Consider the following 27,036-nt stretch of genomic DNA (forward strand, 5'->3'; position numbering starts at 1 on the left):
GGGTGGTGAGGGCATGGAATGGGCTGCCAATGACGGTGGTGGAGGTGGATATGATAGGGTCTTTTAAGAGACTCTTGGATAGGTTAATGGAGCTTAGAAAAATAGAGGGCCATGGGCAACCCTAGGTCAGGGGTCACCAACCTTTTTTGCACCGCAGACGGGTTTAATATTGACAATATTCTTGTGGACCGGCCGTCGGGGGGGTGGGGGGGGTGTGCGGGTGTTAATCACGACCCAATATAGGTGATATGTCAACCATAAGTCACAAGTGGCTAATACACTCAATTTCATTTCTAAAAGGGTTTATCTAACAAATTTATTATTAAACACAGTGCATACTTTCCTCGCATGAATATAGTGATAAGTCAATTATAACTCACTTATAAGTCAATAGCATCATAACATTTTAAGTAACGTTTGGATATTCAACACAGAGCGCATATTTTCTTCGTATGAACATATAAAATCATTGCAATACACCAGTGAGAGGACAAGGTAACAGCTGGAGGTCCCCATACCGGGGCCGCGGCAGTCGCAGTCCAGAGAGAGCAACCGACCGAGCGAGGAGTGCGACAGGGCGCCTGCCCATCCTCCTTGTAGGTAGGTAGGAACTATCCGCCAACAAAAGTTTGGCTCGAGGGATGACTTTCAGTAGATGGCAGCGAGATAGCTGCTCTGCTACTTACGAAACCGAGCCCGGATTAGGTCATCTGCGAATACTTTAGCACCGGGTTCCCCACGAACATTCGGTGTGCTAAACAGGTTTAGAGGCAGCGCCCATCTGTCCGCGCTCCAGACCAGTAGCAACAGCACATCGTGTCAGCCGCACGAGGCCAACCAGTGATCCCTGGCGCGACTGTATCACTGCATTTAGGCGACTGATAACCTCGCGTGCGTTCAAGTTCAACAGTGGGCGTGACAGGGAATGAGGAAAGGTGAAGCTGACTCACATTGTTTCATATCACCAAATCAAATTGTTTCCTCGTGGCCCAGTAGCACATGCTTTGCGGCACGGTGGTTGGGGACCACTGCCCTAGGTAACCTCTGAAATAAGTACATGTTCACCACAGCATTGTGGGCTGAAGGACCTGTATTGTGCTGTAGGTTTTCTATGTTTCTATTTTCCAGAAATGGACAAAGTGGATGCCCTCACGGGAAAACCTAGCACTAGAGAGCATTGTTTCAGAATGAAGGATCAGCAGCGATGAGCAGGAATTTCTTCCTCTGAAGGTTTTAATTGTTTAGAATTCTCTATGCCACAGCTGTGGAAGCCGAATCATTGAAGGCCAAGATGGGTAGATGTCTGCTCTATTGAGAATTAAGGTTGATGATGAATAGGCAAGTACGTACAGCTAAGACCCAAATCAAATTAGCCATAATTCCACTAAAGGAAGGATGAATGACCTGGGATGGATGGGGTTAAGAGGGGTTGGAAAGTTGTAAAAGGACCATGAGCATAGACAAGAGTTGGCTGAAATGGGGTGGTGAGTTAATGCAAAGCCTAATAACAGAGTACTGCAGATTGCTTAACAATGCACATGTGCAGCTTAACACTTCGTTGCCAAAAACAGGGCTTTGACTTAGTAAAAGTGCCTACCAAGAAGTCACCAATATTTGTGCAGAAGTTTCTGAATCAATTTTGCCAAAGTAGCAGATGTCATAGGAGGTAGAACACAGTATTGTCTTGTTATATTAAGCTGCCTCTATCTTCGTTCTTCTAGTCTAACAGGTGTGATAAGTTATGTGGATTTAAAAAAAAGTAACCACTTATGAAAAAAAACTCTTCCACTAAATAGTTAACCTGATCCAGGACTCTCCTACAGATAATATGAACATTTATATTAACAGCAATCACACCTTCATAAAATGACTTCAAAGCACTTTCACAATTCTTTTTTGAATAACTTCTAACAATTTTAATTAAATATCAGATGCTGTCTTTTGCTTCAAAAACCCAAGTGGCTTATTCAATTGATTCACAGAATCTTTATAATTACACCCAACCCTTGAAATGAAAAGCACATTTCAGCTTAGTGCCAATTATAATTGGTCTCATAGTTTAATAATATACAAGGTCCTTTGCCCAATTTCATATTTATTACATTTATTTGAATATTTAGTTCAAAGTAAAACAGACAGTGAAAACAATGGTAAAGAACAGCACACAGTTGGAGAAGCTGTCTATCATATGCCATGATAAACCCAAGCTTTATCTACTAGGATCAACAGAATTTAAATGAATCAACAGTGCATACTATTTAAAAATTGCAAAAGACTATAGTCCTGAGAATTCAAGAGACCCTTTGGTGCTAAGAATTTTTCATTTAGATGAGGCTGAAGGACTCCTTAAACTTTGGAAATATATTATGTCCAGTACAAAGAGATCAGTTGTTGACAGTCCTGCAATTAGTGCTAGAGCCTCATCTTTTATGAACACATGGCTATAAGTGGAGGAAACAGATGCTGCCTTAGCTGCCAAACTTCGTTTTTATTATTTCTATCACAGGCCAGCTGGACAGATTTGTTCATTGCTTTAAACAGCAACATTTGAAATTACAGGGCTTAGAGGGATTTACTGATGTGGCTAGTACAAGCCACAATGGCACATCTCTCTAGTATAAACATATATTCAATACACACACTCAACTGTGAAGAAGCAGGGTTTTTTTTTTAATGCTCCAAGAAAATGTATAATGGCATTTATTCAACCAAAGAACTTGGTGACTTCAGGGCTTAAAAAGATAGGTTAACTCATTTGCTTTGTGCAAATACCTTGGACTTTAAACAAAAACTAAAATATAAATGCTCTAGAAGCATAAAAAGAACAATTTTTTTTGTCCATGGTATGATGTTCTGATAAGAAAGTCTGGGCCACAAGTGTTTGAGGACTGGCCACACAACTCACATATACTGGAAGAGAAGGAATTCCTTTTGAAAAAGAGCCTCCCTTTCATAACTCTTCTTGTGTTTGACTGTGCGCAATGCAACACATTAGTCATTGTGCTTTGCTGATCCTAATATAGCTCAAATACACTTTTACTTCCTACCATGCCATCTGCACATTTTATAACAATGGACATGGTGTTACTGGGAGCTTTGAGCCTTATTATACCAGAATACTCCACAAACAGGAAGAGAATGCAATTAAGAAAAGGAAAGGACAGAATCTGACACAGTAACAGAAATAAGAGGCTTAAGAGGAGTCAAATCATCAGCTTTGAATGATAATCAGCTCAGATTCTGGTCCAAAATTATCAATGACTACAAAGGCTTCCCCACTACAGAAAATGATATTGTGAAGTTAGCTGGGAAAAGGACAAGCTTAAAAGTTATGAGAATGGGAGACGATCAAGCTTACTGTTAACCCATCAGGTTAACTTTTAGAAACCTCAATAAAAGCTTCAACTTTTAGAAAGGGTTAGATCAATTCCTACCATGTAGCAGAGATCTCCATGAGGAAGTGACCAACGATGCAAAGCAATAGATCACCTCCTCTCCAAGCCTTATGGGGCACCTACAAAGAATATCAGTACTTGCAGCAGGAGGAGACAAAATGATGAATCAGTTCATTTTATCTCAATTTCATCAGGTTGTAAATTAGAATTATAAAGTTTTAAAAAGAAATCCCATTCATTTCATGTTTAAGTCTCCTTAATTATGAAGTCAGGCCATCAATCTTGGTACCAGGTTTTCCATAGGCTTAATGCCATGAAAGGTCTAAGCTTTCAGACAGCTATTCAGGAACACTTCTATCAGGCAACTCGGGGTGTAACTGAGTAAAGTAGTTGTGTGAAAATTAACAGCTTAAACTGCTTATCGTAACTAGGAGGTGGATAGCAATGCTTAAATTCACAATTTCTCTTCAATACTGGTTAGAAGAGACGCTGAACTATCCTCCATCAGATTAAGTCAACAGCCCTCCCTTATATCATGTCAAATTTGTTATTTTGTTTCCTACTTAACAGTTAAAAATTGCTTCCTTTGGCAGTAATGTGCTTTGGGAAGCTCGTAACTTATATCACAATCCCAAGTTCAATGTTTCTATACTAAAATGTAAAACTTGGGAGAAAATTGATACATATTTAAGGCACTAAATTGAATAAATATTGGCTCTTACTACAGTTCATACTCAAGAAAATATCTTCAATACAATGCTACTAATAAATTCAACAAATAATGTAAGAGTGGGCTGTGGAGTTATTCTGACTATGCAAGTGTTTTTAAATAGACTCAGTAGAAATATAATGAAAGGAGTTCTGAAGAACAAAGCAAAATTAACTATATCTGACACAAACCTTATTAAAAGTATCAAGTTCGGATCAGTTTAACCAAGGAACAAATCCGATAAAGAACACGTTATCCTGTATTGCTCCATAGGATGCTGCCAATCTATCCTGTGATTCCTCCACGTACCATATTTCAGCTGCTGCGCTGCACTGAGTACCTCCCTCCATTGCCTCCATTACTCGATCCCTGCCAATAACAAGCCACGTTTGGGAAATGGAGCAAAGATTTCTACAGAAATGAGAAATTGCGGGAAGAAAAATAAGCAAAAAGCATGTTAAACTGTAAAGATGCTATCACAGACCACAAAGCATGATAAAAATAATCCACAGATAGAAAAGCTCAGAACATAAAGATGATACCAACAAAAAATAAAAATCACACCTCTAACAAGGCAATGCAGGTAAAGGTCTGCAACCTGGAAAGGGGTAAAGGGACCTTCAATGGAAGCTCATAGAAGGAGGCACAGGACTGCGCATCGAGTTCTATTGCGCCGAAAGAAACCCTTCAGTCAATTGGGCCATCAAGTAACTATCTATACTAATCTCATTTCCTAATATTTGCTACAAGGCCTTCTACACCTTGGCATTCTATTCTTCATCCAGATGCTTCTTAGATGTTGAGAATATCTGCCTCCACTGCCTTTGCAAACAGTACACTCCAGATTATAATGACTCTCTGGGTGAAAACGGAAGTCTTCCTCAGATCCCCTCTACACTTGAGTTATTTGCTCTTGTACTCGGATTCTGATTAATGAAGTATAGCAACCACCCCACTTGCCTTGTTCACCAGCCTATGCACCAGTACTGCCATCTTCATGAATCTTTGGACTTGACCACCAAGACCTTTATTCTTCAAAACTCCAGAGAGGCCTACCATTCATGGTATATCTCCTATTCTTACTAGACCTCCAAAATGTGTCACCTTACACTTATCAAGGTTAAATTACATCTGCCATTGCTCTGCTAGATTTACCAGCCTTTTAATATTATTTTGTAGCCTAAGACTACATTCAATATCAACAATTTTCTCACAGGAAAAACAACCAGGGGCTGATTGGTATGCCTACTAAAGTCCTTGGTGTATTGAGAAATCTGATAGAAAGACCAAGCACATCTTCTGAGTAATATGTAAAGTTTTAGAGATTGGAACCAATTTTTTCCAGTCTATCCTTAAATAGCACTTATCAGAACACCTTTCTTGATGCTTACCAAGTGTTCAGCCATCTGTATTTAAAAGAGGGCATCAGACAATTGCTGGCTCTAAAAATGACAACACTGGCATCAATCAGTTTTTGATACTCATTTAAATCATCTTATTCCTAATCTCCATGTATTCCCAAAAGACAATACACGAACATAGAAACATAGAAAATAGGTGCAGCAGTAGGCCATTCGGCCCTTCGAGCCTGCACCGCCATTCAGTATGATCATGATTGATCATCCAACTCAGAACCCTGTACCTGCTTTCTCTCCATACCCCCGATCCCTTTAGCCACAAGGGCCATATCTAACTTCCTCTTAAATATAGCCAATGAACCAGCCTCAACTGTTTCCTGTGGCAGAGAATTCCACAGATTCACCACTCTCTGTGTGAAGAAGTTTTTCCTCATCTCGGTCCTAAAAGGCTTCCCCTTTATCCTTAAACTGTGACCCCTCGTTCTGGACTCCCCCAACATCGGAAACAATCTTCCTGCATCTAGCCTGTCCAATCCCTTTAGAATTTTATACGTTTCAATAAGATCCCCCCTCAATCTTCTAAATTCCAGTGAGTATAAGCCTAGTCGATCCAGTCTTTCTTCATATGAAAGTCCTGCCATCCCAGGAATCAATCTGGTGAACCTTCTTTGTACTCCCTCTATGGCAAGAATGTCTTTCCTCAGATTAGGGGACCAAAACTGCACCCAATAAATGTTAATGCCCTCATAATATAGCACTATTCTTGGTATGCACCGAGTATGGTATATTTGCCATAGGCACAATTTGGAACTTCCAAGCTTCTCTTAATGTCCAAACCACTGGATTAGATCAAATTGAATTTAGTCCCTGACTCCTTTAAATTAAGGAGGAACAATAAATGCTGGCCTTCTCCTGGTACCCATATCCTAAATAGAAATTACAACCAATACTCCCCATTCATGTTTTACAAAGATGTGTTTAGTGTCCCTTTATCTGAGATTATAATGACAAAAAACCATTCAGGTCTTAATTTAGAAAAAAATATATAAATAAGGAATAATTGTGTTATGCAGAAAAGTGTAAGAGACTATTGCATGCACTACAATCACTGATGACTGAACCAAAGGCATCAACAAAGTAGAATACCGTAGATTTCGCACTACAGAGCGCACCTGATTAAAAGCCGCTGGCTCTAATTTTAGAAAGAAAATCAATTTTGTACTTGTACAAGCCACACTGGATTTTAGGCCGCACCGGATTTTAGGCCGCAGGTGTCCCACGTTGTAATATGAGATATTTACACAGAAAGATATTACACGTGAGGATTTTTTAACTTTTAATTAAATCCATATGGTAACATAAACAAATACATATTGCAAATGCTTTTTTTCGAACCGTGCCTGTAACACGGTTACTTTTAAATATACATACGTATCGGTAACACACAAATTACGTTGCGTATACTTTTTTACTGAACAGTGCACGAACAACATTCCAATATCTCCTAACGACTGGTAAAAAAATATATACTGCAGCCTACCAGGAAAAGTTATTGATCGCCTTTAACTTAAAAACAGCGTTTCGCTCGGGTCTAATGCCCCCACCTTCCCATTTATCGCAAACCGGTATTTCCCACAAGACGCGACGAAACCGGATGTGACGTCATAGTATCCCGGGATGTACAGAAAACAAATATACTTAACACTTCTAACTTTAACTAGAAAATACTAACAAATGAATTACTAAGCGAAAATATTATAAACTAAATAACTGCCATAAAGGCAGCACAATGCTTTTCTTCGAGTGTTTTCCATGTTGATGAGGGTGAGTACAAATGACTGATTTACAATAATTTAATTGTGAAAGTGCGCTTGATTTATCGTACAATTTCATTGGACCTCTGTGAACTACTCATCAATTTTATTGGTCTACTGTTATGAGGCAAAATGTTTTTGGCGGCATGAAAAAAAATCATGCATTAGCCGCACCGTAGTAAAGGCCGCAGTGTTCAAAGCTGTTGAAAATGTGGGAAAAAAGTAGCGGCTTATAATCCGACATCTACGGTAGTTCATTATGCAGTTAAAGTAAAGAGAACTGGCATTTTTTATTATTGTCACATGTACCAAGACACAATGAAGAATTAATTTTGCAAACTGTTCATGCAGATCAAATTATTACATAGTGCATTGAGGTAGAACAAAGTAAAATAATAATGCAGAACAAAGTGTAACAGCTACAGAAAGTTCAATGCCAGCAAATAATAGGTAGCAAAATAGTTTGTGAGGTCAAGATCTATGGAAATGAATAAACAGTTCACATTTGACCCTTCTTCAGACCATAAGCAGCACTGGGGCCCCCACAGATGACTGTATTCGCTCCCTTTCTGTTTACCCTGTAAACTCGGACTTTAGATACAACACTGAGGCATGTCATCTGCAAAAATTCTTTGATGACTCAGCATTTGTTGTGAGTTTAAAGGGAGGACAGAGGATGAGTACAGGGCCCTTTTGGAGGACTCCATCAAATGGTGCAAGCTGAATCATCTGCAGCTTAACATCAGCAAGACAAAGGAGATAGTAATGGACTTTAGGAAGACTACGCCTGAACTGCACCCTGTTACTAATGATGGTGAGGACCTACAAGTACCTGGGGTTGCACCTGGATGACAGTCTTGACTAGAGCACCAACACAGAGTCTGTGTACAACAAGGGCCAGAGTTGCCTCTACTACCTGAAGAGACCGAGGTCCTTTGGAGTATGCAGGCCTCTCCTTTACATGTTCTACCAGTCTGTTGTCACCAGTACAATTTTCTATGCAGTGGTGTGCTGGGGCAATGCCATCAACACAGCTGACGCCAACAGGTTCAATAAACTAATTAGAAAGGCTGACTCTGTTATAGGAGTCAAACTGAACACACTGAGGCTGTGGTAGATCAAAGGACCCTATGGAACATCATGAAATCATTACAATTCTGGACAATGTTTCTCTCCCTCTACATGCCACCTTGGCTGAAGAGAACAACAGTTTTGGTAATAGATTAAGACAACTGCACTGCTCAAAAGAGCGCTATAAGAGGCCACTAGACTCTATAATGAGTCAACTTACAGCCAGGGAAGTGATGACCCCCTCTTGTTAGACTGTGTGAGGTAACTATTTTTTTTTTTTAATTCTTTCTTACTTCTCTAATAATATTTGTATACAGTATTTGTGCACTTGTAATACTATGTGATCAATGAAGTATCTATCTATCTATCTACTTCCTCAGGAGTCTGCAGAGATTTGGCATGACATCAAATACTTTAACAAACTTCAATAGATATGTAGTAGAGGGTGTATTGATTGGCTACATCACAGCCTGTTATGTGAACACCAATTCCCATTAATGGAAATTCCTACTAAAGATGGTGGATTCAGCCCAGTTCATCACGGGTAAAGCCCTCCCAACAATTGAGCACATCCACATGAAATGCTGCCGTAGATGCCTTGTGCAGGAAGGCACAGAGTCGACTGTACTTCCTTAGAAGGTTGGCGTCATTCAATGTCTGCAGTGAGATGCTGAAGATGTTCTATAGGTCAGTTGTTGAGAGCGCCCTCTTCTTTGTGGTGGCGTGTTGGGGAGGAAGCATTAAGAAGAAGGACGCCTCACGTCTTAATAAGCTGGTAAGGAAGGCGGGCTCTGTCGTGGGCAAAGTACTGGAGAGTTTAACATCGGTAGCTGAGCGAAGGGCGCTGAGTAGGCTACGGTCAATTATGGAAAACCCTGAACATCCTCTACAAAGCACCATCCAGAGACAGAGAAGCAGTTTCAGCGACAGGTTACTGTCGATGCAATGCTCCTCAGACAGGATGAAGAGGTCAATACTCCCCAATGCCATTAGGCTTTACAATTCAACTGCCAGGACTTAAGAACTTTTTTAAAGCTATTATTAATGCTTTTTGAGTTAGTGATTTAGATGCATATCATATTATTACTGAGTTAAGTATTGTATGTAATGAGTTTTTGCTACAACAAGTGTATGGGACATTGGAAAAAAAAATGTTGAATTTCCCCATGGGGATGAATAAAGTATCTATCTATCTATCTATCTAGGAAAGCGGTATCCCAAGATTTTCACTCTTTTCCTTGCTGCTGGCTTCAGGAAGAAGGTACAAAATCCTCAGGACTTGCATCACCAGGTTCAAGAACAGTTGCTACCTCTCAACCATTAGTCTCTTGAACAAAAGGGGATAACTACACTCACCTGCCTATCAATTGAGATGGTCTCACAGCCAATGATTTCACTTTAAGGACTCTTTATCGCATTATCTCATATTCTCGTTATTTATTGCTATTTATCTATATTTGCATTTGGACAGTTGTCTTTTGCACTCTACTTGATCCTTCAGTGACTTTTGTAATGGTGACTATTCTATGGATTTGGTGAGTATGCCGGCAGGTAAAAGAATCAGGGTTGTATGTGGCAACATGCATGTACTCTGATAATAAAATTTACTCCGAACTTTGAGCCTAGCTTTATACCAACCAATTTATATACCTGTTGCAAAGTTAATGTAGGTAATAAGTCTTCACTTCATACTAATATTTTTATTTCAAATTAGTTATGTGAATTAAATAAATTTAAGAACTTTAAATTATTCTCATCCTTTTGAACTCTGTATTAATTCCTTTGATCTGATACATCTAAATGGATTCAGTGGGTAATGACAGCAATGGGCTATCCAAAGGCCATCAAAGGGATCTGGGAAATTAGACTCACAAATAAAAGCCTGAGGCCAAGTAGCTGCACATGGATTCATCCTCTTCACAGAGGGCAACAACATCAATGCTGTAGCCTGACAGAGTATGGGGCTGAAAAGTTAATGTGACCACAGGCACAAAGGATTGCAGTGGTGAGTGGGAAGCACAGGTCAGACTGAACTTAATAGTAGAGAGGGTTCTAGAGCTCTCAACACCTTAAAAGTATGGATGAAAAATCTACAAGAAAACAATTTATCAATTATGAGCTACAGAGTGTGCTTAATTAGATATCTATTGCTAACAGCAGAGTTAGTAGTAACAACATTTAAAGATGTTTTTACTGATTTAACCTAGAATGCAAGATCTGTGAGCTTCTTGCAGCAATGCATTCAAATCCACACTGCTTTATTCCTGACAGGGAGCACAACAACCATATGCTCCCACAACTATATATTTGGGTCATGAGGTCAGGCCCAAAGGAAACAGGCCCTTTGGTACACTGTCCTTACCAACCATCCAGGTTAATCCCATTTTATTCTCCCTACATTCTCTTCGGATTGTCACCAAATTCTACCTCGTACACACTAGAAGCAATTTTCAACACCAACCCAAGTGATTTTTAGAATGCTGGAGGAAACAAGAAGAAACCAACAAAGTCAAAAGGAAAAGAGTGCAAATTCCCTACAGTTGGCATCAGACATTAGGATTATACAGTTGGGTTGCAGGAGCCAAAAAGCAGCAGCTCCCTTAGCTGTAAATTCCAAACAACCAAAGTCTTAAAGTGATAAATACACCAGGGAAATTAGAGAAACTGAATAGCACAATCATAGGCATGGTATTCAATAGCACCTTTCGCTTTGCTGTTGGCTATAGGGTTGATTTCTTACCAATCTTCTGATACTCACTAACTAGTGCATGCCAACACAATAGAGGCAGGCATCAATATTTGGCTACAAAGTACCCATGACTTAATCTGACTAAAAACAAAGAACATTCTTCATCTAACTGAGACATTAGCAAATGTGAGAAACTTCAAGTTTCCAAGTTTGACTGTCAGTCAAGAATTCTCAACTCTACAACCACCAACACCCAAGCATATAGCAAAATTCTGGTAGTGAGGTGGACTGGCCAAAAAAAAATGAACAGGAAAGTGTCACAGCTGCATGTGCACAAGATGAAAACATTACTTTTGAGCTGGCATGTTAAGACTTATTTTACTTTAAACTGTAAATTTCATATCGGGAGAAAAATATCACAGCTGAATGGAGAGAGCAGAAAATTTTAGGTATATTGGCCAAAACTAGGGTATGAAATACAGTTTAAAGGAATTCAAATAGGCAGCATCACTTTTGAAAAGCTCTAACCCAGTGCAATGCCACAAAATTAAACATAATACATTTGTAGCATTCACTTTCTGAACCACAATTTGGTTAGGGAGCAAAGGATCACTATAAGTAATTAGATTTCTCCACAGCTCATGTAACATATTGACCACCAAAACCTTATCAAGACAATTACATTTTCTTTTAAACTGCAATTTGTTTTCCAAATTTTGTTTCAACATTGACATACAGTATCCCATTTTTAGTCACCCCATCCCCAAATTAATCAATTTGAAACTTCAAAGATCTCCAGAGAGATCCCAAAGCTACCATCTGAAGAATTTTGTTTTGCTAACTTGAGTCTGTGTGGAAAGCCACACCATATTTAAGGAAGCACCATATGCTTTATATACCGTAGATTCCGGATTATAAGCCGCTACTTTTTTCCCACATTTTGAACAGCTTTGAACTCTGCGGCCTTTAATCCAGAGCGGCTAATACATGGTTTTTTTTCATGCCGCCTCGTAAACATTTTGCCTCGTAACAGTAGACCAATAAAATTGATGAGTAGTTCACAGAGGTCCAATGAAATTGTACGATAAATCAAGCGCACTTTCACAATTAAATTATTGTAAATCAGTCATTTGTACTCACCCTCATCAACATGGAAAACACTCGAAGAAAAGCATTGTGCTGCCTTTATGGCAGTTACTTAGTTTATAATATTTTCGCTTAGTAATTCATTTGTTAGTTAAAGTTAGAAGTGTTTTAACTATATTTGTTTTCTGTACTACATCCCGGGATGCTATGACGTCACACCCGGTTTCGCCGCGTCTTGTGGGATACCGGTTTGCGATATACGGGAAGGTGGGGGCATTACGTGAGCACATCAGACCCGAGCGCATCGGACCCGAGCGCATCAGACCCGATTAGACCCGAGCGCATCAGACCCGATTAGACCCGAGCGCATCAGACCCGATCGCATCGGACCCGAGCGCATCGGACCCGATTAGACCCGATCGCATCAGACCCGAGCGCATCAGACCCGAGCGCATCAGACCCGAGCGCATCAGACCCGAGCACATCAGACCCGATTAGACCCGATCGCATCAGACCCGAGCGCATCAGACCCGAGCACATCAGACCCGATTAGACCCGAGCGCATCAGACCCGATTAGACCCGAGCGCATCAGACCCGATTAGACCCGAGCGCATCAGACCCGATTAGACCCGATCGCGTTACGTGAGCTCATCAGACCCGAGCGAAAACGCTGCTTTTAAGTTAAAGGCGATCAATAACTTTTCCTGGTAGGCTGCAGTATATATATTTTTACCAGTTGCTAGGAGATATTGGAATGTTGTTCGTGCTGTTCAGTAAAAAAGTATATGCAACGTAATTTGTGTTACCGATACGTATGTATATTTAAAAGTAGCCGTATTACAGGCACGGTTTGAAAAAAAGCATTTGCAATATATATTTGTTTGTTACCATATGGATTTAATTAAAAGTTAAAAAATCCTCACGTGTAATATCTTTCTGTGTAAATATCGCCGAAAATCCGGTGCGGCCTTTACAATTAAAAAATTGATTTTATTTCTAAAATTAGAGCCAGTGGCTTTTAATCAGGTGCGCTCTGTAGTCCGGAATCTACGGTACTTGTAAGGGCATATTCAACTTTTGCTTATAGATTTAGCATGAGATGGAACTACAAAGGTGTAGTTGGGTTAAGCCAAATAGAGAGCAAATTAAATCTAATTTTCATTTCTACAATGATTGGGAGACCACAAATATCTTTAAATCTTCAAACAAGACCATTTATTATAATGTCATGCCCACCTGGTTCACTTTTTCATGTAATCTAGTAACTTGAATGGTGCCTTACATAGTTTAAATATTTTTATTTCTTCATATCTAAATTGTGCTAAGTTTATTGGGCAAACCAAGAAGTTGAGGCCAGCTTTATAAGTTGCAGACCAGCTTTAAATGAACACTCCTCAAAAAACTTGTTCCTGATAAACAATGTCATAGACACTGCTGCAACCATAAAAACAAGCTGACCACAAACTAAATGCTGGAGGAACTCAGCAGCATCTATGGAAAAGAGTACAGTTGACTTTTCAAGCCGAGACCCTCCATCAGGATTGGAGAAAAAAAGATGAGTCAGAGTTAGAGGGTGGGGGAGCGATGGGAAAAATATGAGGTGATAGATGAAACCGGGGAGTTTGGGGGAGGATGAGTTAAAGAACTGGGAAGTTGATTGGTGAAAGAGATACAGGGCTGGAGAAGGGGGTAGGAAATCACGATAGTAGAGAAGGTCATGGATGGACACACCAGAATTGGAATTAAAAAAGGTGGCCACTGGGAGATCCTGCTTTTTCTGGCGCGGAACTATTCAGCAAAGCAGTCTCCCAATCTCCGACGACTCATCTTTTTTTCTCCAGTCCTGCTGAAGGGTCTCGACCTAAAACGTCAACTGTACTCTTTTCAATAGATCCTGCCTGACCTGCTGAGTTCCTCTAGCATTTTGTGTGTGTTACTTGGATTTCCAGCATCTGCACATTTTCTCATGTTTGTGAGGAAGCGACAAAGTTAATTTCCATTGAACAGGCAAGAGTTTTCAAGTTTGCCCCCACAAAATCTCTTTGATCTTAAATGTATGGGTATTACACATCACTCTACTGTTGTTTTAAGAGAACAACCTTTTTCCAGTGCAAGTGATTTAATTTTCCCTGCAAAACTTTGTCTTAAGGTAGCTAAAGAAAACCACAAAAATGTCACACAGCTCAGCTACATCATCAGGCTCAAGGCGATAAAGGGATGCACAGTGTTCATTAATTACACCTTTAAATTGTAAAAGATGTTGAGAAGGCAGCTGTAATGAAGGAAGCGTACATAAAGACAAGAGATTCTGCAGGTGCTGGAAATCCAGAGTTACACACAAAGTTCTGGAAGAACTCATCACCTATGGAGAGGAATAATTTCAGGCTCAGTCCCTTCATCAGAACTAGAAAGGAAGGGGGAAGAAGCCAGAATAAATCGGTTGGGGAAGGGGAAGAAGTACAAGCTGGAAGGTGATAGACCAGTTCAGGTAAGGGGGAAGGCAGGTGGGTGGGGTAGGGAGAAAAGGTAGTATGTGATCTATTTAGTTATGATTCACCCATTTTCTTAAAATATGAGAGAGTAATTAAAACAGTATTAAACTATGCGAGTACTTGCATTAATTGGTTAATCAGCTTCAATTCAAAATTTCATCATCTTGATGGCACACTTACTGCTTCTCAACAATCTGTCCAAGTAAAGTTGTGTGTGCTGACAGTTATGAAAAATTACCTTTGAGACTATAGCTCCTCCATTCTGCTTCCATATGAGGTAATCAAATTTCAAATGTGTTACAAGATGTTCCTGGCATTCATGGAAAATATTCATTTATTGATGTATAGTGTTGACTATCCTATTCAGGACAATTATTGTCTTTTAGAAATTAAAGATTTCAGAATAATATTCTGTATTAAACTCTGTAAGTATCAATTCCAATAACACAGGAGCAACCATGCAAGCCCGCCAGCCTGTTCTGTTATGAAACTAGATCATAGCTGTATTTTAATACTATCTATCTCCCACTGATCTACATGTAGGGCTAGCTTACTAACCATTCCTCACAATTTAACCCTTTTAGCATTAACATTCTACTAATTCTGCAATGTAAACCTCCAAGGTCAACATGTACCACTCAAGATATTATTTCACAGTGCACAGATTTTCAACATTTGGAAAATAGCATTTGAGATGTTGATAGTGACCTGTAGATCATATTTCTGCAAGCCTGAAATTAAATTACCGTATATACAATCACATCCTACATGTGAGACTGAAAATTATAACCCAGAATTTAATTCCAAATGTTTTGTTAATTGAAAGGTGATCAAAGGTTATTCCCTTTCAGCCTCCCAGTTCTGATGCATTTTATTTTGAAAATAGTGAATTTAAAATTTAATTTTGCTGGATGATAGTCTTTTTCGGAAGGGCAGCATTTATTACCTACACCTGATGACACACAGAAGGAGGTGGGAAGCTAACTTTATGAACTGCCTCAGCCTTCCAGTCCCATAACTATTTGGTAGAAAGCTCTGGGATTTAGTACTTTCAATAGTGAAGGAACAGCCATACCCTTCCAAGTCTGGATGTGTGTAACAGGAAAGGCAAGTTGGAGGTGATAGCATGTCCATGCACATAGTACCCCTTTCTTTCTTGGCTGTACAGGTCATGGCTTGGGAAGCCTCCTCGACCCCCCAGAATTGGGCAGCACAGTAGCGTAGTGGGTAGCACAATGCCTTACAGTACCAGCGATGCAGGTTCAATTCCTGCCATCGCCTGTAACGGGTTTGTACATTCTCTGTGACTACATGGATTTCATCCGGGTGCTCCAGTTTTCTCCGACAGTCCAAAGACACAGATTGCTAGGTTGTTTGGTATTGCCAATTATCCCATTGTTAGGCTGTGATTAAATTGAGGGACTGTTGGACAGTGCAGCTTGAAGGGCCTACTGTGTGCTGTATGTCAATAATAAAAAAAGAATTGCCTAGGTAAGTCACGAATTCATCTTCCATGTGGCATATACTGCAACGGCAGCAGAGAAAAGAATGTTTAAGGTGAGAAAACTGCTCATACAGCACAGGTCATTTAGCCCACAATGTTCATGCCAATGACCAAAGAACCATCTATACTAATCTCAATTATCAGCATTTGGTCTGTAGTCTTCTGTATCTACCAATCAAGCAGACTGCTTTTTGTGGATGGTGTTGGGCTTCATGTTTAGAGCTACATTTGTACAGTCATAGGGAGAGTATCCATCATGCTCAACCTGTGCCTTATGAAGGGCAGAAAAGCTTTAGAAAAACAGATGGCGCAACCCCTTTGCAAGATACTCAGCTTCCAAACTGCCGTTGTACTTGGTGCAGCTTTGCACTGATCAACATTGACAACTCCCTCTCCATTCCAATCCGCCAAGACATTAATCAGAGGGGAAACGGGGGAGGGCAACGTCAGGATACTGTACTCAGATTTCCTCTTACTGGAGATGGGCATTTTCTAACACTTTAGCAGTACAAATGTTAGTTGCTACTTATCAGCCCATTTCTGAACGTTCTTCAGCTCTTGTTGTGTGCAGGCACAGTTTGTTTTATTTAGAGGAATTACAAACTGAATTGTGCACAGTGTCAGCTTCAGCAAACATTCCCACTTTAAAATGGAAAAATGGTCACTAATAAGACAGCTAAAGGTGGCTGGGATGAGATATGCCCAGATCAAGTCATCTTTGCATCCCTAAATTTCAGGATCTTTTTGAAGCACTATAAGGGAACTTGAACAATTCTTGAGTACCCCTATGTTAAATAGCTCTTTCCAATGTAATGCTGCTTTGTTCAAAATGTGTTACTTTGTTTTAAAATGTTTCCCATTGTTTCCTTCACACACACAAATAAACTTGTCAGTTGAATTTTTTGACCTGCTTTTCCTAGTTCTATCCCTTTGCCCTTAAAATTATCTTCATTCCCATATGTTGGTCTAAAATCTTTTGTAGTGATCACTAGTTCTTTGCTGTTCCCTACCAAATGTTGTCCTTTCTTCCAGATCACGTTCCATTACTAAATACAGAATTAAGTATTATATATGGGGCAGATCAAGAGAGAAGTCACAGAAACTTTGTGAAATGCAAATAATGATTGCAAGTACTTTTTTTTTTAATAAACTTTTTTTTATTGAGTTTTCAAATAATTGCAGAAATAAAAGAAGTACTTTTTAAAGCAATTTTTTGCCACATATCTATACTGGTATGGCTACACATTTCTTGTTATTTGAAATTTGTTTCAAACTGTTTAGTTAGAAATATCTCTTCTATATTTCATGGATAGCATATGGATATTTCTAACAAAGGCTCAATTTAATGACTAGTATTATCGGCCCTTAAAATTGCTTATGAAAGACCATGTTGCTGTTAAGTAGGGAGTTCCAGGGTACTCAAGTGAGAATGTAGGAATTAGAAAGGAACTTGCCAAGAATGGCAGTCCAGTGTGTCTGTTACCTCTGCCTTTCTGTAAAGGAAAGACAGGTTGGGCAATGCCATTAGGAAAAGCTTGGTGAGATTCCACAGTATACTTGCAGAAACCATGCAGAGCAATGAATGTGTCGCAGTGAGTGTTTAAGTTTGCCAGACAAGACGGCTGCTTTCTCATGCATGCAAACAAGCTTCTTGAATTTTTTCCCCCAAAAAGATTCATTATATTTCATTAATAACAAACAAGTTAACAATGTAACATAAGAAAAGTTCTGGCAAATCAAAAAGCAATTGGCTTGCAGCAATGGGCATTACAGCCCAGTAAGTTCCTTGTCAACTGAGCTGTCCAGAATGGTGATGGTGTGGGGCTCTCCCAAGTTAATGCCTCAAAATGTGGTATGTCCACAATCAAATTCTTTGTTGGAAATAAAAATAAGGTAGGGACAAGTGGAGCAACTATTGTGTGAGTGGACCAGTATTAGAGTGGGGAGACATGCTTCTCCTTTCTTCGTCAGTGCAGTGAGAATAGTTTCAGGTACTGTGTTATGTACACTGTGTGAGATGTGGGAGACCTCCAGCCTCCCAGTCAAACTCATCTGCACCAGGTACACTGAGCTGCAGCTCTATGACCTTTAGCTCATACAGGAAACCGCAGAGGCAATATATAGAAGCTACAGTCACCCCGAAGTTGCAGGAAGCATCTGGGTAACTGTCAGGAGAGGGAAGGGAAATGGGCAGCCAGTCCAGAGTACCCCTGTGCCTGTTCCTCTCAAATAATAAGTTACCAATTTGGATATTATTAAGGGGGGTAACCTATCATGGGGAGCTACATCAACTGGATCTCTGGCACTGAGTGAGGCGCTATGGCTCAGAAGAGAAAGGGGGACAGGAAGACTGCAATAGTGACAGGAGATTCCATAGTTAGATTACTAGACATGAGATTCTGTGGACATTAAAGAGACACTCAAATGATACTTTGCTTCTCAGGGTCAGGAACATTAGATCTGGTCTAAAAGAGAAGGGTGAGGAGCCAGAAGTCTTGTACATATTGGCACCAATGATATTGGTAGAAAAAGAAAGGTGGTCCTGAATTGAGAATTTAGGGAGCTGGGTAGAAAGCTGAAAAGCAGGACTTCCAGGGTAATAATCTCTGGATGCTGCATGTGCCACATGTCAGTGAGGGTAAAAAAAAAAGGATGATTTGGCAGATGAATTCCTGGCTGAGAAACTAGTGCAGGGGACAGGTCTTCAGATTTCTGGATCACTGGGATCTTTTCTGGGGAACATATGACCTGTGCAAAAGGGGCAGGGCACCCCTGAACCTAAGGAGGACCAACATCCTTGCTAGCAGGTTTGCTAGAGCTGTTTGGTAAGGTTTAAACTAAATTGGCTGGGAATGGGAACCCGGGCAATGGGGCTGACGATGGTACAGTTTGTATACAACTAGATGTAGTGCACAGTAAGATTGAGGAAGGACAGTCAGATGAAAGGGCAAAATTGCAATCAGTGAGACTTCTACAACCAACAAGTAGTTTTAAATTATCCACGTGTTCAAAGATTGGGCTCAAAGGCATTATAAACTCATTACCTGAAGCACATGACAGAATGGATCTTGGAATTAAAATCGAGAAATCAAGATGTATTTTGTCAAACTGCCTCTGCTGTACACTACCCAGCACAACAATAGAGTGCACAATGAGATCTTAAAAACTGTGGACTATTTCCATATCCTGGCAGCCAGCTCTCAGCAAATGAAAACAACGATGACGAAATACAGCATCAACTTCATTGTGACAGCACACCTTTCGGCTGACAGAGAAAATAGTGATTTTTCATCCAAGACATCAAAGCTGGCACAAAACTCATGGCTTACCCGGCAGCAATGAGACCTGCCTTCAAATGCTTCTCCATGGCTGTCTACAAGCAGACACCTCAAAACACTTTGGAGATGGCATCAAAACTGTTCCCTGCCAGTGGGTTTGGAGGATTTTGTAGACAAGAAAATTAACAGTTGTATTCCCTCGGCATCAAGGCTCTAATTATTCAGCAACCATATCCTTCCATTTGCTTGCACAACAGTAGACTCCTGAAACTAAAGAGTTTCAATTTCCATCATGAAGAGGTTCTTAAAAGTCTTCTTGATCTAATGTAACATTGCCACTTTGTATTGATCTAGGAACCTTTCTGACATCTTGAGAACCTTGTATCCGTATATTGGCACAGAGAAGCTAAACATAAGCATAGAAAAACAGAGAAAACCTACAGCACAATACAGGCACTTCGGCCCACAAAGCTGTGCCGAACACCTCCCTACCTTAGAACTACCTAGGCTTTACCCTAGCCCTCTATTTTTCTAAGTTCCATGCAGGCATCCAGGAGTCTCTTAAAAGACCCTATTGTTTCTGCTTCCATGCCTGCCGTCAGCAGCCCATTCCACGCATTCACCACTCTCTGCGTAAAAAACTCACCCCTAAAATCTCCTCTGTACCTGCTTCCAAGCACATTAAAACCGTGCCCTCTCGTGTTAGCCATTTCAGCCCTGGGGCTGACTATCCACACAATCAATGCCTCTCATCATCTTATACACCTCTATCAGGTCACCTGTCATTCTGTCGCTCCAAGGAGAAAAGGCCGATTCACTCAACCTATTTTCATAAGGCATGCTCCCCAATCCAGGCAACATTCTTGTAAATCTCCTCTGCACCCTTTCTATGGTTTCCACATCCTTCCTGTAGTGAGGCGACCAGAATGGAGCACAGTACTCCAAGTGGGCTGACCAGGGTCCTATATAGCTGCAACATTACCTCTCGGCTCTTAAACTCAATCCCAAGACTGATGAAGGCCAATGCACCTTATGCCTTCTTAACCAGAGTCAACCTGAATAGCAACTTTGAGTGTCCTATGGACTTGGACCCCGAGATCCCTCTGATCCTCCACACTGCCAAGTATCTTACCATTAGTACTATATTCTGCCATCATATTTGACCTACCAAATGAACCACCTCACATTTTTCTGGATTGAATTCCATCTGCCACTTCTCAGCCCAGTTTTGTATCCTATCAATGTCCAGCTGTAACCCCGGACAGCCCTCCACACTATCCACAACACCCCCAACCTTTGTGTCATCAGCAAACTTACTAATCCATCCCTCCACTTCCTCATCCAGGTCATTTATAAAAATTGCGAATAGTAAGGGTCCCAGAACAGATTCCTGAGGCACTCCACTGGTGACTGACCTCCATGCAGAATATGACCCATCTACAACCACTCTTTGCCTTCTGTGTGCAAGCCAGTTCTGGATCCACTAAGCAGTGTCCCCTTGAATCCTAAGCCTAGCCAGTTCTGGATCCACAAAGCAATGTCCCCTTGGATCCCATGCCTAAACGACTGAGTAAATGTAATGGCTCCCAAATGACTTATATATTTGCCCAATCAAGCATCTCCTACCCCATCTATGACAGTCTCCATGTCCCATTCTAGCCTATCAGACTTCTGAGATCCAAAGATTTGGAATAGAAGCATGTCATCAACAGTCCAACGGATTGTCCAGGATGCAAATCACTAGTACTTTCAACTGGTACTTATAAAATACATTGGTAAAGGGGAACTAGAAGCTGAGACATCAGAAATGCATTCCAATGTCATGCATTTCCCTTTTAGACACAGAAGTGTTCAACAATAATTTCTAGAACTTAAGTCTGGTTTTATAAAGCATGTGGTTTGGATAATCTAAGAATATATTCAAAATATTTGTATGATATTTGGCAAACAATTAATTTGTACATAGTATAATTTCATTAAAATAACTGGAAATAAATAGCCAGTTGTTCAGTTTTTCAGGGAGGAATGTGACTGGAACGCAAGGCTAACACATGCTTTTTTATTTTTAAATAAAGATTTCCTGATACTTTTTCTATGTCTACCTGCACAACAGATGGGTCTTGACAGCAATGTTTCATTTGAAAAACAGCACTTCTAAAAATAAGGCACTTATTCACTACTGACGAGGAGTGCTACAGATTGTGTTGCATGCCTCAGTCTGTAATGACATTATGTTTTTAAACTGGCATTGAAACATATCACAAAATCACAATACTCTAAAATCAAAAGTTGCTAATAGCATCAGTGAAAAATGTGTAGTTTCTTCACTGGTGAAATACAGGGCACACTGTGGAAGCTTCATCTGAGACACTTTGTTCTTTAATACATTTCATTGTCAGTTAGATGAGTATTAAATTCTGGAGCTGAAATCTATATGAAAGCGTCAACATTGATAAAATATGCATTTTTGCTGGTAGTAGATTTGATAAATGCCAGTAGTTTAATTGGAATTTCATGAATAATTTTCTCATGGGACAAGGAAGGAAATGGTAAAAAAAATAACTTGGATACTTGTGTGAACCTTATGGGACAAAAGTAGTAATTCTACGTCCACTTCTTGCGTGTCCATACCATTACCAATCATTACTGCTGATGATGCAATTACACTGGCTCACCTAAGAAAAAGATTCGAGTGTCACTCACACAAAGATTTGTTTTGTTTGATCCCAGATATCCCTTCAAGACAGTTCCTGGCAGGTAGGGTAATCTTTGCTTGACTCCCAAATTATTGTTTCTTTGAAACCTGCATATTTGGCTTAGTTAATTGGAGGGGGCAAGTGCAAGGAGCAAGCGTGACCTCCATTTCCAGCAAACATATATTAAAATCTATAGGTATTCAGCTAACAATTATTTAAATAAAACTTCAAACTACCTCACCAAGTTACATACAGTCATAAGGTACAAAGAAAATTGAAAAAAAGAATCTCAATATTCTATTTAAAAACAATTGTCCTGTCAATTCATCTCATCACTGACAAGATTAACATCCCAAACAACTGCAGAGGTTGGTCCTAACAAACCACATGATCATGCACTTTTTTAAGACCCTAAGACCACAAGGTAGAGGAGCAGAATTAGGCCATTTGGCCCATCGAGTCTGCTCCACCATTTCATCATGGCTGATCCAATTTTCCTTTCAGCCCAATTTCCTGCCTTCCCCCTGTATCCCTTCATGCACTGACCAGTCAATAATCTAGCAACCTCTGACTTAAATATACATACAGATTTGGCATCCACAGCTATCTACGGCAATGAATTCCACAGATTCGCCACTCTGACTAAAGAAATTCTTCCTCATCTCTGTTCTAAAAGGATGTCCCTCTATTCTCAGGCCATATCCTCTGGTCTTAGACACTCACACCATAGGAAAAATCATTTGCACATCCACTCTATCAAGGCATTTCTCCATTTGATAGGTTTCAATTAGGTCACCACTCATTCTTCTAAATTCCAGTCAATACAGGCCCAGAGTCATCAATTGCTCTTCATATAACAAGCCGTTTATACCTGGAATCATTTTCATGATCCTCCTTTGCACCCTCTCCAGTTTCAGCACAGCCTTTCTAAGATAAGGGCCCCAAAACTACACACAAGTGAGGCCTCACCAGTGCTTTCTAAAGTCGCAACATTGCATCCTTGCATTTATATTCTAGTCCTCTTGAATCTTGCCCGAAAACTTATTAAAATTTGTCAATACAAATTTTAATATACAATTGACAGCACAAAGACACGCCTAACAGACCTGCTTCTTCACAGCTCAAACCATCTAGTTTAACCCTGATCAACTGGTAAGTTAACTAGCTATCATAAATTATCCCCTTATGTATAAATGGGTGGTTGAGTGTGGAGAGAGCTGATAAGATGCAGGGAAAATAAATAGGGTTAGTACAGACTGGAAGGGCTGAAGAACCAGTTTCAACATTCTGTAGTCAAACTTACCTTTGCAACAGTATTGGTTTAATCAAATAGCAGAGTGAGGTTGCCAAAGGAGCAAAAGCCCACACTTCAACTGGTAAAATTGGAAACCAAGATGTGATTTAAAAGTTACACTCAAAATCCTGTAGGAACTCAGCAGGTCAGGCAGCAACTATGTAAAGGAATAAAGAATCGATATTTCTGGCTGAGATCCTTCATCAGGACTGAAAAGGAAGGGGGAAAGAAGCCAGAATGAGTTGGGGGAAGGGGAGGAATGCAAGCAGGTGGAAGGAGGAGGGCAATCAGGTGGAGGGAGGGAAATGAAGTGAGAAGCAGTGAGGGCTAGGTGGGAAAGGTAAAGGCTGAAGAAAATGGAATCTGATATAAGAGAGTGGACTGCTTGGAAAAAGGGGAGGAATAGCACCATCGGGAGGCGACAGGCAGGCGAGGGGAAGAGAAGGGCTAAGGAAGAGTCAGAATGTTTAATGGAAAAGGAGAGGAAAGGGGGAAAAATTACCAGAAGTGAGAAAAAATTGTCATGCCATCAGGTTGGAGGCTACCCAGACAGAATATGAGCTGTTTCTGCTCCAACCTAAGCATTGCTTCACTGTGGCAGTAAAGGCAGCCATGGAACAACATGTCCGAATGGGAATGGGCAGCAGAATTAAAATGGTTGGCCACCAAGAACTACTGCTTGTTGCAGACAGAGCAAAGGTGCTCAACAAAGCAGTTGCCCAATCTACGTAGGGTCTTACCAATTGTAGAGGAAAGAGGTGAATGGGCAGGTGCAGCACTTCTTCCATTTGCAAGGTTAAGTGCCAGGAGGGAAATCAGTAGGAAGGGACAAGTGGACAAGGCAATCGCGGAGAGAGAATCCCCTGTGGAAAGCAGAGTGTGTGCAGGGAAGGGGAGAGTATGGAAGGGAAGAGATGGGGATGTGAAGATATGTTTGGTAATAGGATCCCATTGAAGATGATGGAAGTTGCGGAGAATGATGTAAACACAAAGTACACTGCAGATGCTGTGGTCAAATCAACACGTACAAACAAGCTGGATGAACTCAGCAGGTCGGGCAGCATCCGTTGAAATGAGCAGTCAACGTTTCGGGCCAAGACCCTTCGTCAGGACTGAAGAAGGGGGGCAGGGTCCACTGGTATCTTCTATAAACCCACTGACTCCCATAACTACCTTGATTATACCTCTTCCCACCCTGCCAAATGTAAAAAAATGCTATTCCCTATTCCCAGTTCCCCCGTCTCCGTCGCATCTGCTCCCAGGATGATCTGAGAATGGTGAGCTGGATGTAGAAACTCAAGGGGTGGTAGCTAAGAAGAGGAACTCTACCTCTGTTAAGGCTTTGGGAAAATGGGATACGGGTGGATGTCTGGGAAATGGAGAAGTTGTGGGTGAGGACAGCATTAATGGTACAGGAAAGAAAACTACATTCTTTGGAGGAGGACATCTTTGATGTTCTGCATAGGAAACCATCATCCTAAGAGCAGATGCAGCAGAGACGGAGATTTTGAAGGTTTAGATACTTGAGTCTCAATTTTTAAAAAACACCAAACCAATAATGTGACCATTTATTTTTGGTCGCATTATTGGTTTCCATAGAGACAAAAAAATACAATGACATGTTTGATTGATACGTGGTTAATTAAGTGTACCTAATTTAACTTCCAACAATTTGCAGGAAACTATCATCCTTGAACAGTAATGTAAAAACTAGCTTTTCTGTAGTACGATAACTCTACAAATACAGAAAATATAATTTGCACTAGAAGAACTGTATTGAAAATGCACAAATCCTTCCAAAGTAAAATTTTACTCATGACCTTTACCTGTCTTAATTCAAAAGTACTTGGGCAACGAGTTTTAATGAAAAATTTTCAAGTTGGAATACTAGATCTTTTTACCGCTACAGACTCTTAGTATTTACATCATTTTCTGTTTACATTAGCACACCTACAATCATTTCAGCAGCTGGAAATTATTACATGACAGAACTAAACAAGTTCCAAGAACACGCTTATGATGTGTACTACAAAACAAACCCGACAATTATCTGTCCGTATTTTACAAGATATCATTCATTATCATATTCCAATATTTGGCAAATTACTATAAGTTAATCATCCTGAGTACTTCAACATCGACCATAATACAATACCTCTCAGTTACTTAATCGAAAGGAACAAGATTTTACTTGCAGAGGGTGACTCAAACTCATCCCAAACAGGACAAAAAGCCGAAAATAAATTTAGCTACCAGAGATCTCTGGAAAAAAGTTTCTCTTCCCACACCCCCTCCAAGAATTTAATGCTCTTTTAAATAAGTGGAGTCACATTTCAATTACCACATAATATTTCAACATAAACATTCAGTTGCTTTCCTCTAAAAATATTAAAAGCTCCAGCTTGTAATATTAAAGTGCTTTCAGTGATTTGATCTGAAATGAATCATTATACTATAACACATTACTTTTCAAAAAGATGACAATGCAGAAAAAATTGCTTAGGACTGAAACTTTCATTTTTGCACATTCTGCAATTAGTTCAATGACTTGTAGTAATAACTAATGTTCTTACAGCAAAAAGCTATATAAAATTACTTAAGCCACATGACAGAATGGGGGGGGTGGGGAAGAGGAGAATCACTATCTGCATAATTCCTTATAAAGTGAAACCTTATTTTCAGTGCTGGTTGTGGAACACACCAGCAGCAAATGAAATAATGAACATAAAAAATCCATTTAAAAAAATAATTTGGTATACCTTTAACAAAAAAGTGTGGGAATAAAAAATTATTCTCATTTGTCACCAATTAAAAATAAAAAGCATTAGTCTTATATAATAAGCAACCATCAACTCAGGAATATACTGAAAAGAGCATATGGTGTTCCATAAATGTACAGTTCAATTTTCCCTAATCACCCAAAGCATTTGCAAACTTTTTAAACAAAATCTTACTGACTTGACTTTTGGATACTTTCAAGAAACTGAATGCCACACATTGCCAACAATAGGATTCTAGACATTGGAAAAAAAATACAGGATTTGAGTCTCTGAAAGTTGTTAATTTAAATTTTTGACAATGCTATTCACCATAGTGTTTCATCTTCAATTTAAATGATCAGTCTATCTCAGATATATTTAATAAGGTTGAACATAAATTAAGTTTCTTTCAGCTTGGCAGGGCATCCAAAATTAACTCAAATATTGCCAATTTAGCAGCATTCACTTTCAAGAAAACATTTTTCCTTATGTACTCAACAGATTAAATAACAATTAGCATATTAGGGTTAATAGCAGCTCCAAAAACAGCGTTTTAATATAGTGTCTATAATACACCAAATCAGAACATTAATTCTTGACATATATTTATGAAGATGACCTAAAGTTTGTACAAAAGAGTTCAGATTTTAAGAGAACGTGGTGATGCAGAAACCTTGATGACCCTTGACTGCAAGTGCAAGATTCCCCAAACCATACTAGGTATGGAGAGGTTATATAACAAATGCTATAGGACGAGGCCACAATTATAAAAAGAACTCGAGTTAAAAATCAGCTCGTTTCTTTTAACTCTATTCTATTGCACCAACACTGTACAGGAATGCAAAGTTGAAAATATTATGTAAGAACTGAACACCAAATTATTCAGTAAA

At 39.8% G+C, this 27,036-nt stretch overlaps 1 protein-coding gene across 1 annotated transcript in view; it reads right to left on the reverse strand.

Moving 5' to 3' along the window:
* Window positions 1–27,036, reverse strand: part of rnf150a (ring finger protein 150a) — a 105,031-nt gene that overhangs the window by 76,774 nt on the left and 1,221 nt on the right. The window lies entirely within an intron of this gene.

The sequence above is a fragment of the Hemitrygon akajei genome, chromosome 4 (assembly GCF_048418815.1).
Source record: "Hemitrygon akajei chromosome 4, sHemAka1.3, whole genome shotgun sequence".
NCBI classification, from domain to species: Eukaryota; Metazoa; Chordata; class Chondrichthyes; order Myliobatiformes; family Dasyatidae; genus Hemitrygon; species Hemitrygon akajei.